The sequence below is a fragment of the Nerophis ophidion genome, linkage group LG01, assembly GCF_033978795.1.
Source record: "Nerophis ophidion isolate RoL-2023_Sa linkage group LG01, RoL_Noph_v1.0, whole genome shotgun sequence".
Classification (NCBI taxonomy): Eukaryota; Metazoa; Chordata; class Actinopteri; order Syngnathiformes; family Syngnathidae; genus Nerophis; species Nerophis ophidion.
This window is the reverse complement of record NC_084611.1, coordinates 7710484-7720082: the sequence shown is the minus strand read 5'-3', so window position 1 is coordinate 7720082 and position 9599 is coordinate 7710484. Positions and strand designations below refer to the sequence as shown.

Genomic DNA, 9599 nt, shown 5'->3' with positions numbered 1-9599 from the left:
GTTTTTCAACGTTAATAAATTAGTTAATAAATGACCAAGTTGAGGTGATCTACCTCATATATACACATATACATACACACAAATTATATATATATATATATATATATATATATATATATATATATATATACATATATGTATATATACATATATATATATGTATATTAGATAGTACTTTATTTATTCCGTCAGGAGAGTTCCTTCAGGAAAATTACAATTTTCAGCACAATCCCATTCAAGATCAGACAAACATTACAGGGAGACAGAACAGGATCGCTGACGGGTCTGCCGGCTTCCAGCGCCCCTTACAAAAAAGATGACATACAGGTAAACATGGGGGGTGGGGGGGTGGGGGGTAGCGGGGAGGGGGGGGGGGGGGGGAAGAAGATTAAAATAAAATAAAAAAATAAAAAATCGGTCTTAGCCTAGGCCCTGTAGTGGGGGTGCAGACTGAGGCCAAGGGGAAAGAACAACTCATAGCCATAGTACACATCCCTCTTCCATGTGTGTAAGAGGGAAACATCAAACATCAAAGAACACAGAGGACATTAAAGACATTAAAGCAGCAGATACAAGCAGACACTTCTACATACAGCTATGAATAAAAAGTAAAAGAAACATATCCACTGTGGTGGCCTCTGCGGTGTTCCACGCCATCGTCCGCTGGGGAGGAGGGAGCATGGCCAGAGACAGAAGCAGACCCAACAAAGCAACCAAGACAGCCGACTCCACTCTCGGCCAATGTCCAGTCCGCATGGATGAGCGAGGATACGTCCAAGGTGACTGAGGTGTCCGACACCTGCTCACCCAGTCAAGACACCGCGAAGCCTCTCCGTCCCAGCGCTCAGTGCTAGCTCCACAGTCCTGTCCCCTCATCCGCATCTCCTCCAGTCCCTCAAAACAGACTCTGGTGTAGCAGAGACCCAGCAGCTGGTCTCCATGGCCAAAAGGCTCCCGGGAGGCAGATCCAGAAGTCCACAAAAAAAGCACCACAGAGGTCACGAAAGTGCCACCCCTTGTCACACAGTCCCAAAAGGTCCCGGACCAAAATGCAAAAAAAAATATAATAACACATGAAAACAAGAGGGAAACACAAAAGGATGACACGAGAGCACAGAGCTCCTGCCTACAGCAGCCACTACAGCAGCGCCATCTTGGGAAAAAAAAAAAAAAAAAAATATATATATATATATATATATATAGTATATATATATATATATATATATATATATATATATTTTTTTTTAGTTTATAGTTATTTATTTTGCCGTTTTTGTTGACATGTTAAAGGTGTTTTAATGAATATACATGCATGTTTAACATATAGATTCCTATCTTTAATGAAGACAAGAATATAAGTTGGTGTATTACCTGATTCTGATGACTTGTATTGATTGGAATTATAGTGCTGATAATGTCCACGTTTTCAAATGGAGGAGAAAAAAATGTCCTCCTTTCTGTCTAATACCACATGAAAGTCGTTGGTTTTTGGCATCTTATTTGTTCAGCTTCCGTATTCGTTTTTATAAACTTTACAATAAATACATTGGCGGCAAACTCCGTAGCTTGCTAGCTTGTTTGCGCTAGCTTTCGGAGACTCTTATTTTGTTAGCGAAGGCGCGATGGAGCGGCACTTTTATTGTGAAGACAGGAACTGTGCGATCAGTCTTTAAGCTTTTGACGGGAAGTACGGTTGAAATAAAAAGTGTCTTTTTTCCTTTACACTTCTGATTGATTGATTGAAACTTGTATTAGTAGATTGCACAGTACAGTACATATTCCGTACAATTGACCACTAAATGGCAACACCCCAATAAGTTTGTCAACATGTCGGGTTCTACGTGTGACGGTCACGTGACCGCCTGGTTTTGTTTGATTGGTCAAACGTCACCAGTGACTGCATTTGATTGGTGAAACACAGGCATGCGTAGTTCCTACTTTGAACGCGTGTCTGACAAAATCAAAACAAACAAAGCGAGCATTAACAGATCGATAAAAAAAAAGTAGCGAGTAGCGAGCTGATTGGAGATAAATGGAGCGGAGATAAATGGAGCGGAGTAAAAGTAGCGTTTCCTCTCTTTAAATATACTCAAGTAAAAGTAAAAGTATGTTGCATAAAAACTACTCTTAGAAGTACAATTCATCCCAAAAGTTACTCAAGTAGATGTAACGGAGTAAATGTAGCGCGTTACTACCCACCTCTGGTCATCAGTGGCGACTTCTCTAAGACTAAAAGGAAAGCTTGGATAGGACCGGATAGTGTAGGTCTTTATTGTCATTGCACAAGTACAACGAAACTTTGTTTTCACCACAACTCCGTTCAAGAAGACAAACAGTGTACAGGGTTACAGAACAGGTGGGGAAAAAGGGAAAACGATGGGGAAGGATGAGTAAAAAAATACAATCTAGACTGGACTCCTAAGGGGGCCCAGTCTGGATTGGGGAAAAAAACCTCCATGCCATGCACACATAAACATATTACATTTAATCACGACAACTCGGAACGGGCCTTGGGGTCGACTGCTGCTATGAAGTGCTGCCAGCCGCCCATCACCCTGAAGGGGAATCAAGCAGTGGTGAAAGCGTGGGGTGGGGAATGGGGTGTGTGTGTGTATATGCCCATTGTCTTGGGTGTGTTGATGTAGTGTCTATAGGCCTGGGGCCGTTCTGCATGTAAGCAAAAGTTCGACTCCAGGTGTCGTTGAGGAAGGAGGGAGGTCAAAAGCGTCCATCGTGAGGTGTCCTCGGGGGGATGTTTTCAGAACAGCCTGCGCCTGTTGTTGGAGCGTCAAGGCCAATCGAGGGAGTCAAATCGTAGATTAGGATTTTTGTTTTTCCGAAAGCAGACATTACAATGGTTTGTCTGTTCCATTCGTCTATGCTGGCCCTCAATCTAATTTTCAGTGAATGTATAGGATAGGCATATATAAGCTTCGGCTTCAGCCTATTCTTTTTTCAGTCATTCTTTTTCTTTTCTTTTCTTTTTGTGTGTAAATGTGTAGGATTTTTAATATGTCTGATCTGTACTGTTAAACTGGTTACACAAAATGGTTGATTATATGACCCAAAAAAAATGTATTTCATTCATTCATATAAATACAAACCCCGTTTCCATATGAGTTGGGAAATTGTGTTAGATGTAAATATAAACGGAATACAATCATTTGTAAATCCTTTTCAACCCATATTCAATTGAATGCACTACAAGACAAGATATTTGATGTTCAAACTCATAAACTTTATTTCTTTTTTGCAAAAAAAAATTTACTTACAATTTCATGGCTGCAACACGTACCAAAGTAGTTGGGAAAGGGCATGTTCACCACTGTGTTAAATCACCTTTTCTTTTAACAACACTCAAACATTTGGGAACTGAGGAAACTAATTGTTGAAGCTTTGAAAGTGGAATTATTTCCCATTCTTATTTTATGTAGAGCTTCAGTCGTTCAACAGTCCGGTGTCGTATTTTACGCTTCATAATGCACCACACATTTTTGATGGGAGACAGGTCTGGACTGCAGGCGGGCCAGGAAAGTACCCGCACTCTTTTACTACGAAACCACGCTGTTGTAACACGTGGCTTGGCATTGTCTTGCTGAAATAAGCAGGGGCGTCCATGATAACGTTGCTTGGATGGCAACATATGTTGCTCCAAAACCTGTATGTACCATTCAGCATTAATGGTGCCTTCACAGATGTGTAAGTTACCCATGCCTTGGGCACTAATACACCCCCATACCATCACACATGCTGGCTTTTGAACTTTCCGCCTATAACAATCCGGAAGGTTATTTTCTTCTTTGTTCTGGAGGACACCACGTCCTCTTGTTTCCAAATATAATTGGAAATTTGGACTCGTCAGACCACACAACACTTTTCCACTTTGCATCAGTTCATCTTAGGTAAGCTCGGGCCCAACCAAGCCGGTGGCGTTTCTGCACCCACCTGTTCCCAATTAGCCTGCACACCTGTGGGATGTTCCGTATAAGTGTTTGATGAGCATTCCTCAACTTAATCAGTATTTATTGCCACCTTTCCCAACTTCTTTGTCACTTGTTGCTGGCATCAAATTGTAAAGTTAATGATGATTGGCACACAAAAAAAAATGTTTATCAGTTTGAACATCAAATATGTTGTCTTTGTAGCATATTCAACTGAATATGGCTTGAAAAGGATTTTTAAATCATAGTATTCTGTTTATATTTACATCAAAAACAATTTCCCAACTCATATGGAAACGGGGTTTGTGTATATTCATACATACATATATATATATATGTATATATATATATATATATATATATGTACATACACACACACACATCCATCCATCCATCCATCCATCATCTTCCGCTTATCCGAGGTCGGGTCGCGGGGGCAGCAGCCTAAGCAGGGAAGCCCAGACTTCCCTCTCCACAGCCACTTCGTCTAGCTCTTCCCGGGGGATCCCGAGGCGTTCCCAGGCCAGCCGGGAGACATAGTCTTCCCAACGTGTCCTGGGTCTTCCCCGTGGCCTCCTACCGGTTGGACGTGCCCTAAACACCTCCCTAGGGAGGCGTTCGGGTGGCATCCTGATCAGATGCCCGAACCACCTGATCTGGCTCCTCTCCATGTGGAGGAGCAGCGGCTTTACTTTGAGTTCCTCCCGGATGGCAGAGCTTCTCACCCTATCTCTAAGGGAGAGAGGAAACTCTTTTCGGCCGCTTGTACCCGTGATCTTATCCTTTGGGTCATAACCCAAAGCTCATGACCATAGGTGAGGATGGGAACGTAGATCGAGCGGTAAATTGAGAGCTTTGCCTTCCGGCTCAGCTCCTTCTTCACCACAACGGATCGATACAGTGTCCGCATTACTGAAGACGCCGCACCGATCCGCCTGTCGATCTCACGATCCACTCTTCCCTCACTCGTGAACAAGACTCCTAGGTACTTGAACTCCTCCACTTGGGGCAGGGTCTCCTCCCCAACCCGGAGATGGCACTCCACCCTTTTCCGGGCGAGAACCATGGACTCGGACTTGGAGGTGCTGATTCTCATTCCGGTCGCTTCACACTCGGCTACGAACCGATCCAGTGAGAGCTGAAGATCCCGGTCAGATGAAGCCATCAGGACCACATCATCTGCAAAAAGCACACACATATATATCATATATATATATATATATATATATACATATATAAATGTACATACTTACACACACACGTATGCATATATATGTATGTGTGTATGTATATACACACACACACACACACACATATATATATATATACATATATATATAAATTTACATACATATACACACACGTATGCATATATATGTATGTGTGTATGTATACATGTATACACACACACACACACACACACACACACACACTACAGGTCAAAAGTTTGGACACACCTTCTCTTTCAATGTGTTTTCTTTATTTTCATAACTATTTACATTGTAGATTGTCACTGCCGGCACCAAAACTAGGAAATAACACATGTGGAGTTATGTACTTAACCAAGAAAAAAGGTGGAATAACTGAAAACGTGTTGTATTCTAGTTTCTTCAAAACATCCACCCTTTGCTCTGATTAAATTATTGAATGATTATATTTATATAGCGCTTTTCTCAAGTGACTCAAAGCGCTTTACATAGTGAAACCCAATATCTAAGTGACATTTAAACCAGTGTGGGTGGCACCGGGAGCAGGTGGGTAAAGTGTCTTGCCCAAGGACACAACGGCAGTGACTAGGATGGCGGAAGTGGGAATGGAACCTGCAACCCCCATGTTGCTGGCACGGCCACTCTACCAACCGAGCTATACTGCTTTGCACACGCTCGGCATTCTCCCAATGAGCTTCAAAGAGGCAGTCACCTGTAAGGGTTTTCAAACTTTTGGCCTGTATTGTATACATTTTGTAAATCTGTGATTAATTAACCACATTTTGGGGATCTCACAGACTGGTAATATTGCTGATTTACTGCAGAAAAAATTGCCAGCTGGCAGCTGTCGACAACACCACTAATGGTTCAAGGCCTACTGCAGGGGTCGGGAACCTTTTTGGCTGAGAGAGCCAATAATCCAAATATTTAAAAATGTATTTCCCTAAGAGCCATATAATATTTTTTTTTAACACTGAACACAACTAAATGCGTGCATTTTTAAGTAAGACCAACATTTCTAGAGTATAATAGGTCTCTTATTCTTTGTAATAACATTGTTTTTCTGAAGCTAACTGTGGAGGGGGCGTGGCCTGCAGCAAAGCGGAGTGTTGCCAGGATCGGCCTCGAAATCAGCGACTGGTGCGTAGATGGCCCACCTGGGCCTTGTTATCTAATCACCTGTCGCTCTGTTTATAAGCAGCAGCCAGGAGGAGAGACGGGGTTGGGGCTGGAGCCAGAGCTCGAGTGAGAACAAAAGAGGAAAAGACAATTGCTGGAAAGAACCAGAGACTTATTGAAAAATAAAACAATAATGTAACCCTGAAACAGGCTCTCATGTCGGTGCTTGGTGGTCTGAAAAACCCCCAGGAAAGTAAACACTACAATAACCAATAATAAATAAATAACTTCTTACAATTAATGCAACTTCTTGAACTGGTGCGGTAGTAAATGGATGGATGGATTAAAAATGCATGAGTACTGTTACTTTAGAGAATATTTTGAATTTTTTTTTTTAATACCGTGATTACAAGTGGAATTATTCATTACTTGTCGTGCTACGCAATGTCAGCTCAGATTTATCCGAGAGCCAGATGCAGTCATCAAAAGAGCCACATCTGGCTCTAGAGCCATAGGTTCCCTACCACTGGCCTACTAGCGACCACGCAGTCTGATAGTTTATATATCAATAATGAAATATTAACATTGCAACACATGCCAATACGGCCTTTTTAGTTTACTGAATTGCAATTTTAAATTTCCCGCGAAGTGTCATCATTCCACGAAATGATGACGCATATGTTGACGCGTGCTTGTGACGTTATTGATTGGAGCGGACATTTTATCCCAGCACCACTCACGGCTAAAAGTCATCTGTTTTAATCGCATAATTAAACAGTATTTTTTTTACATCTGTGTTGCTGAATCTTTTGCAATTTGTTCAATTAATAATGGAGACGTCAAAGAAGAAAGCTGTAGGTGGAAAGCGGTGTATTGCAGCTGCCTTTAGCAACACAAACACAGCCGGTGTTTCTTTGTTTGTTGTGAAGCTTTAATATGGAACAGAGCGGTCAAGTGAACATGTCTCTCTACCACATGTCAACCGGCAGGTTTCGGTGAGAAATTTGTGGTAATAACTTGGCTCTTACCGTAAACATGAGCGGAGCTTGTGTCGTTGTTCCTATAGCTGTCAAAGAGGCAGCTGCGACTTTCTTGGCTCCTCCGTGGCTTCCATAAATGGGTTGTACTTGTATAGCGCTTTTCTACCTTCAAGGTACTCAAAGCGCTTTGACACTACTTCCACATTCACACACACATTCACACACTGATGGAGGGAGCTGCCATGCAAGGCGCCAACCAGCACCCATCAGGAGCAAGGGTGAAGTGTCTTGCTCAGGACACAACGGACGTGACAATGTTGGTACTAGGTGGGAATTGAACCAGGGACCCTCGGGTTGCGCACGGCCACTCTCCCACTGCGCCACGCCACGCCATCAGAGACACTGGCGGTCACCACACCCCTCCGACATTCAGGTATGACCATATAATCTCACTAAAACACTAGTAACACAATAAGCAGATAAGGGATTTTTTCAGAATTATCCCAGTAAATGTGTCTAATAACATCTGAATCGCTCCCACTTTTTTTTTTCTAGTGCTTCACTCTAACTTTCCTTATCCACGAATCTTACATCCTTGCTCAAATTAATGAGGAAATCGTCGCTTTCTCGGTGTTACGCTTGGGTCGCATCTTAGATGCGCGAGGAGTGCCACCTCTCGATGCCAAAGGACTGGAGCAGGCAGGAATGAAGGTAGGAGCAGATTTTAATATAAATAACCACAGTAACACTTGACAAAAGATCAAAACAAAGGTGTGTCTTAGCACGGGGAAGCTAAATGCTACTATTAGCAAGAGGCAGAGTTCAGAGTTCGAAGTAGCGCGAGCCGAGCGCGCGGAGGCTAAGTCAAACTTAGCGTGGAACAAACAAAAGGGAAACAAGAATACACAACATAACAGTTGCCTTAAGCAAGCAAAACGTCCAGGAGGAACTGAGGTAGCAGGCGGTCTTAAATACAACACAATAATTAACGGCCGGTGTGCGCCAGTGCAGGTGAAACAATTACGTTGCCATGGTGACGAGTATAAACTAGGAGGTGTTCAACTCAGGGAAACGGCAAGAGTCCAAAACGTGATCAAACATACAGAAAAGTAAACAACAAACGATCCATGAAGTGGACCGCAACACTCGGTCCGTATCGCTCTTGCTGTTGGTGGCCATGATTGTAAACAATGTGAGGATGTGAGGAGCTCCGTCAAGCGCACATCGTCTGCTACTTCCGGTACAGGCAAGGCTTTTTTATTGGCAACCAAAAGTTGCGAAGTTCATTGTCGATGTTCTCTACTAAATCTTTTCATCAAAAATATGGCAATATCGCAAAATGATCAAGTATGACACATAGAATGGACCTGTTATCCCCTTTTAAATAAGAACATGTAATTTTAGGCCTTTAATGAGCAGCTACTGCGTTAATCGTTATCTATCTGGAACGCAGACATGAATTCAATCAATCAATCAATCAATCAATGTTTATTTATATAGCCCCAAATCACAAATGTCTCAAAGGACTGCACAAATCATTACGACTACGACATCCTCGGAAGAACCCACAAAAGGGCGAGGAAAATTCACATCCAGTGGGACGCCAGTGACAATGCTGACTATGAGAAACCTTGGAGAGGACCTCGGAAGTGGGCCCCCCCCCCTCTAGGGGTCCGAAAGCAATGGATGTGGAGCGGGTCTAACATGATACTGTGAAAGTTCAATCCATAGTGGCTCCAACACAGCCACGAGAGTTCAGTTCAAGCGGATCCAAGACAGCAGCGAGAGTCCCGTCCACAGGAGACCATCTCAAGCGGAGGCGGATCAGCAGCGTAGAGATGTCCCCAACCGAAACAGACGAGCGGTCAATCCTGGGTCTCTACTCTGGACAGTCAGTACTTCATCCATGGTCATCGGACCACAAGGGAGGGGGGACATAGGAGAAAACAGAAAAGAAGCGTGTGTGTGTTTGTGTGTGTGTGTACAAACAATCCTATATGCAATTTGAGTAATACTAATTTTCTGCAAATGTAAAAACAAATATGAATTCTGACTAAAGAATTGGTGCCGATGGAAACGAAGAAAAGGGATTTGGGTCCACTATCTGGAGTACAGGGCAGGCAAGTGGGGGATCTTATGTTGGTGGATAACTCCTCTGGCAGGGGGCTCCCCTCCTCTCTTTTAATGCACAGCATAGGACACATAGGACACATAGGACACATAGGACACATAGGACACATAGGACACATAGCAACACATAGGACACATAGGACACATAGGACACATAGCAAGGGTGGTCCTCAGGTCCTGTTGATCAGGGGCAGTAGCTCCACAGCCACAGATCCACTTTT

At 43.0% G+C, this 9599-nt stretch overlaps 1 protein-coding gene across 1 annotated transcript in view; it reads left to right on the top strand.

The window, feature by feature from the left end:
* The window catches only part of LOC133538135 (gastrula zinc finger protein XlCGF26.1-like), a 263415-nt gene that overhangs the window by 146327 nt on the left and 107489 nt on the right, over positions 1-9599 (top strand). The gene's annotated exons all lie outside the window — the stretch shown is intronic.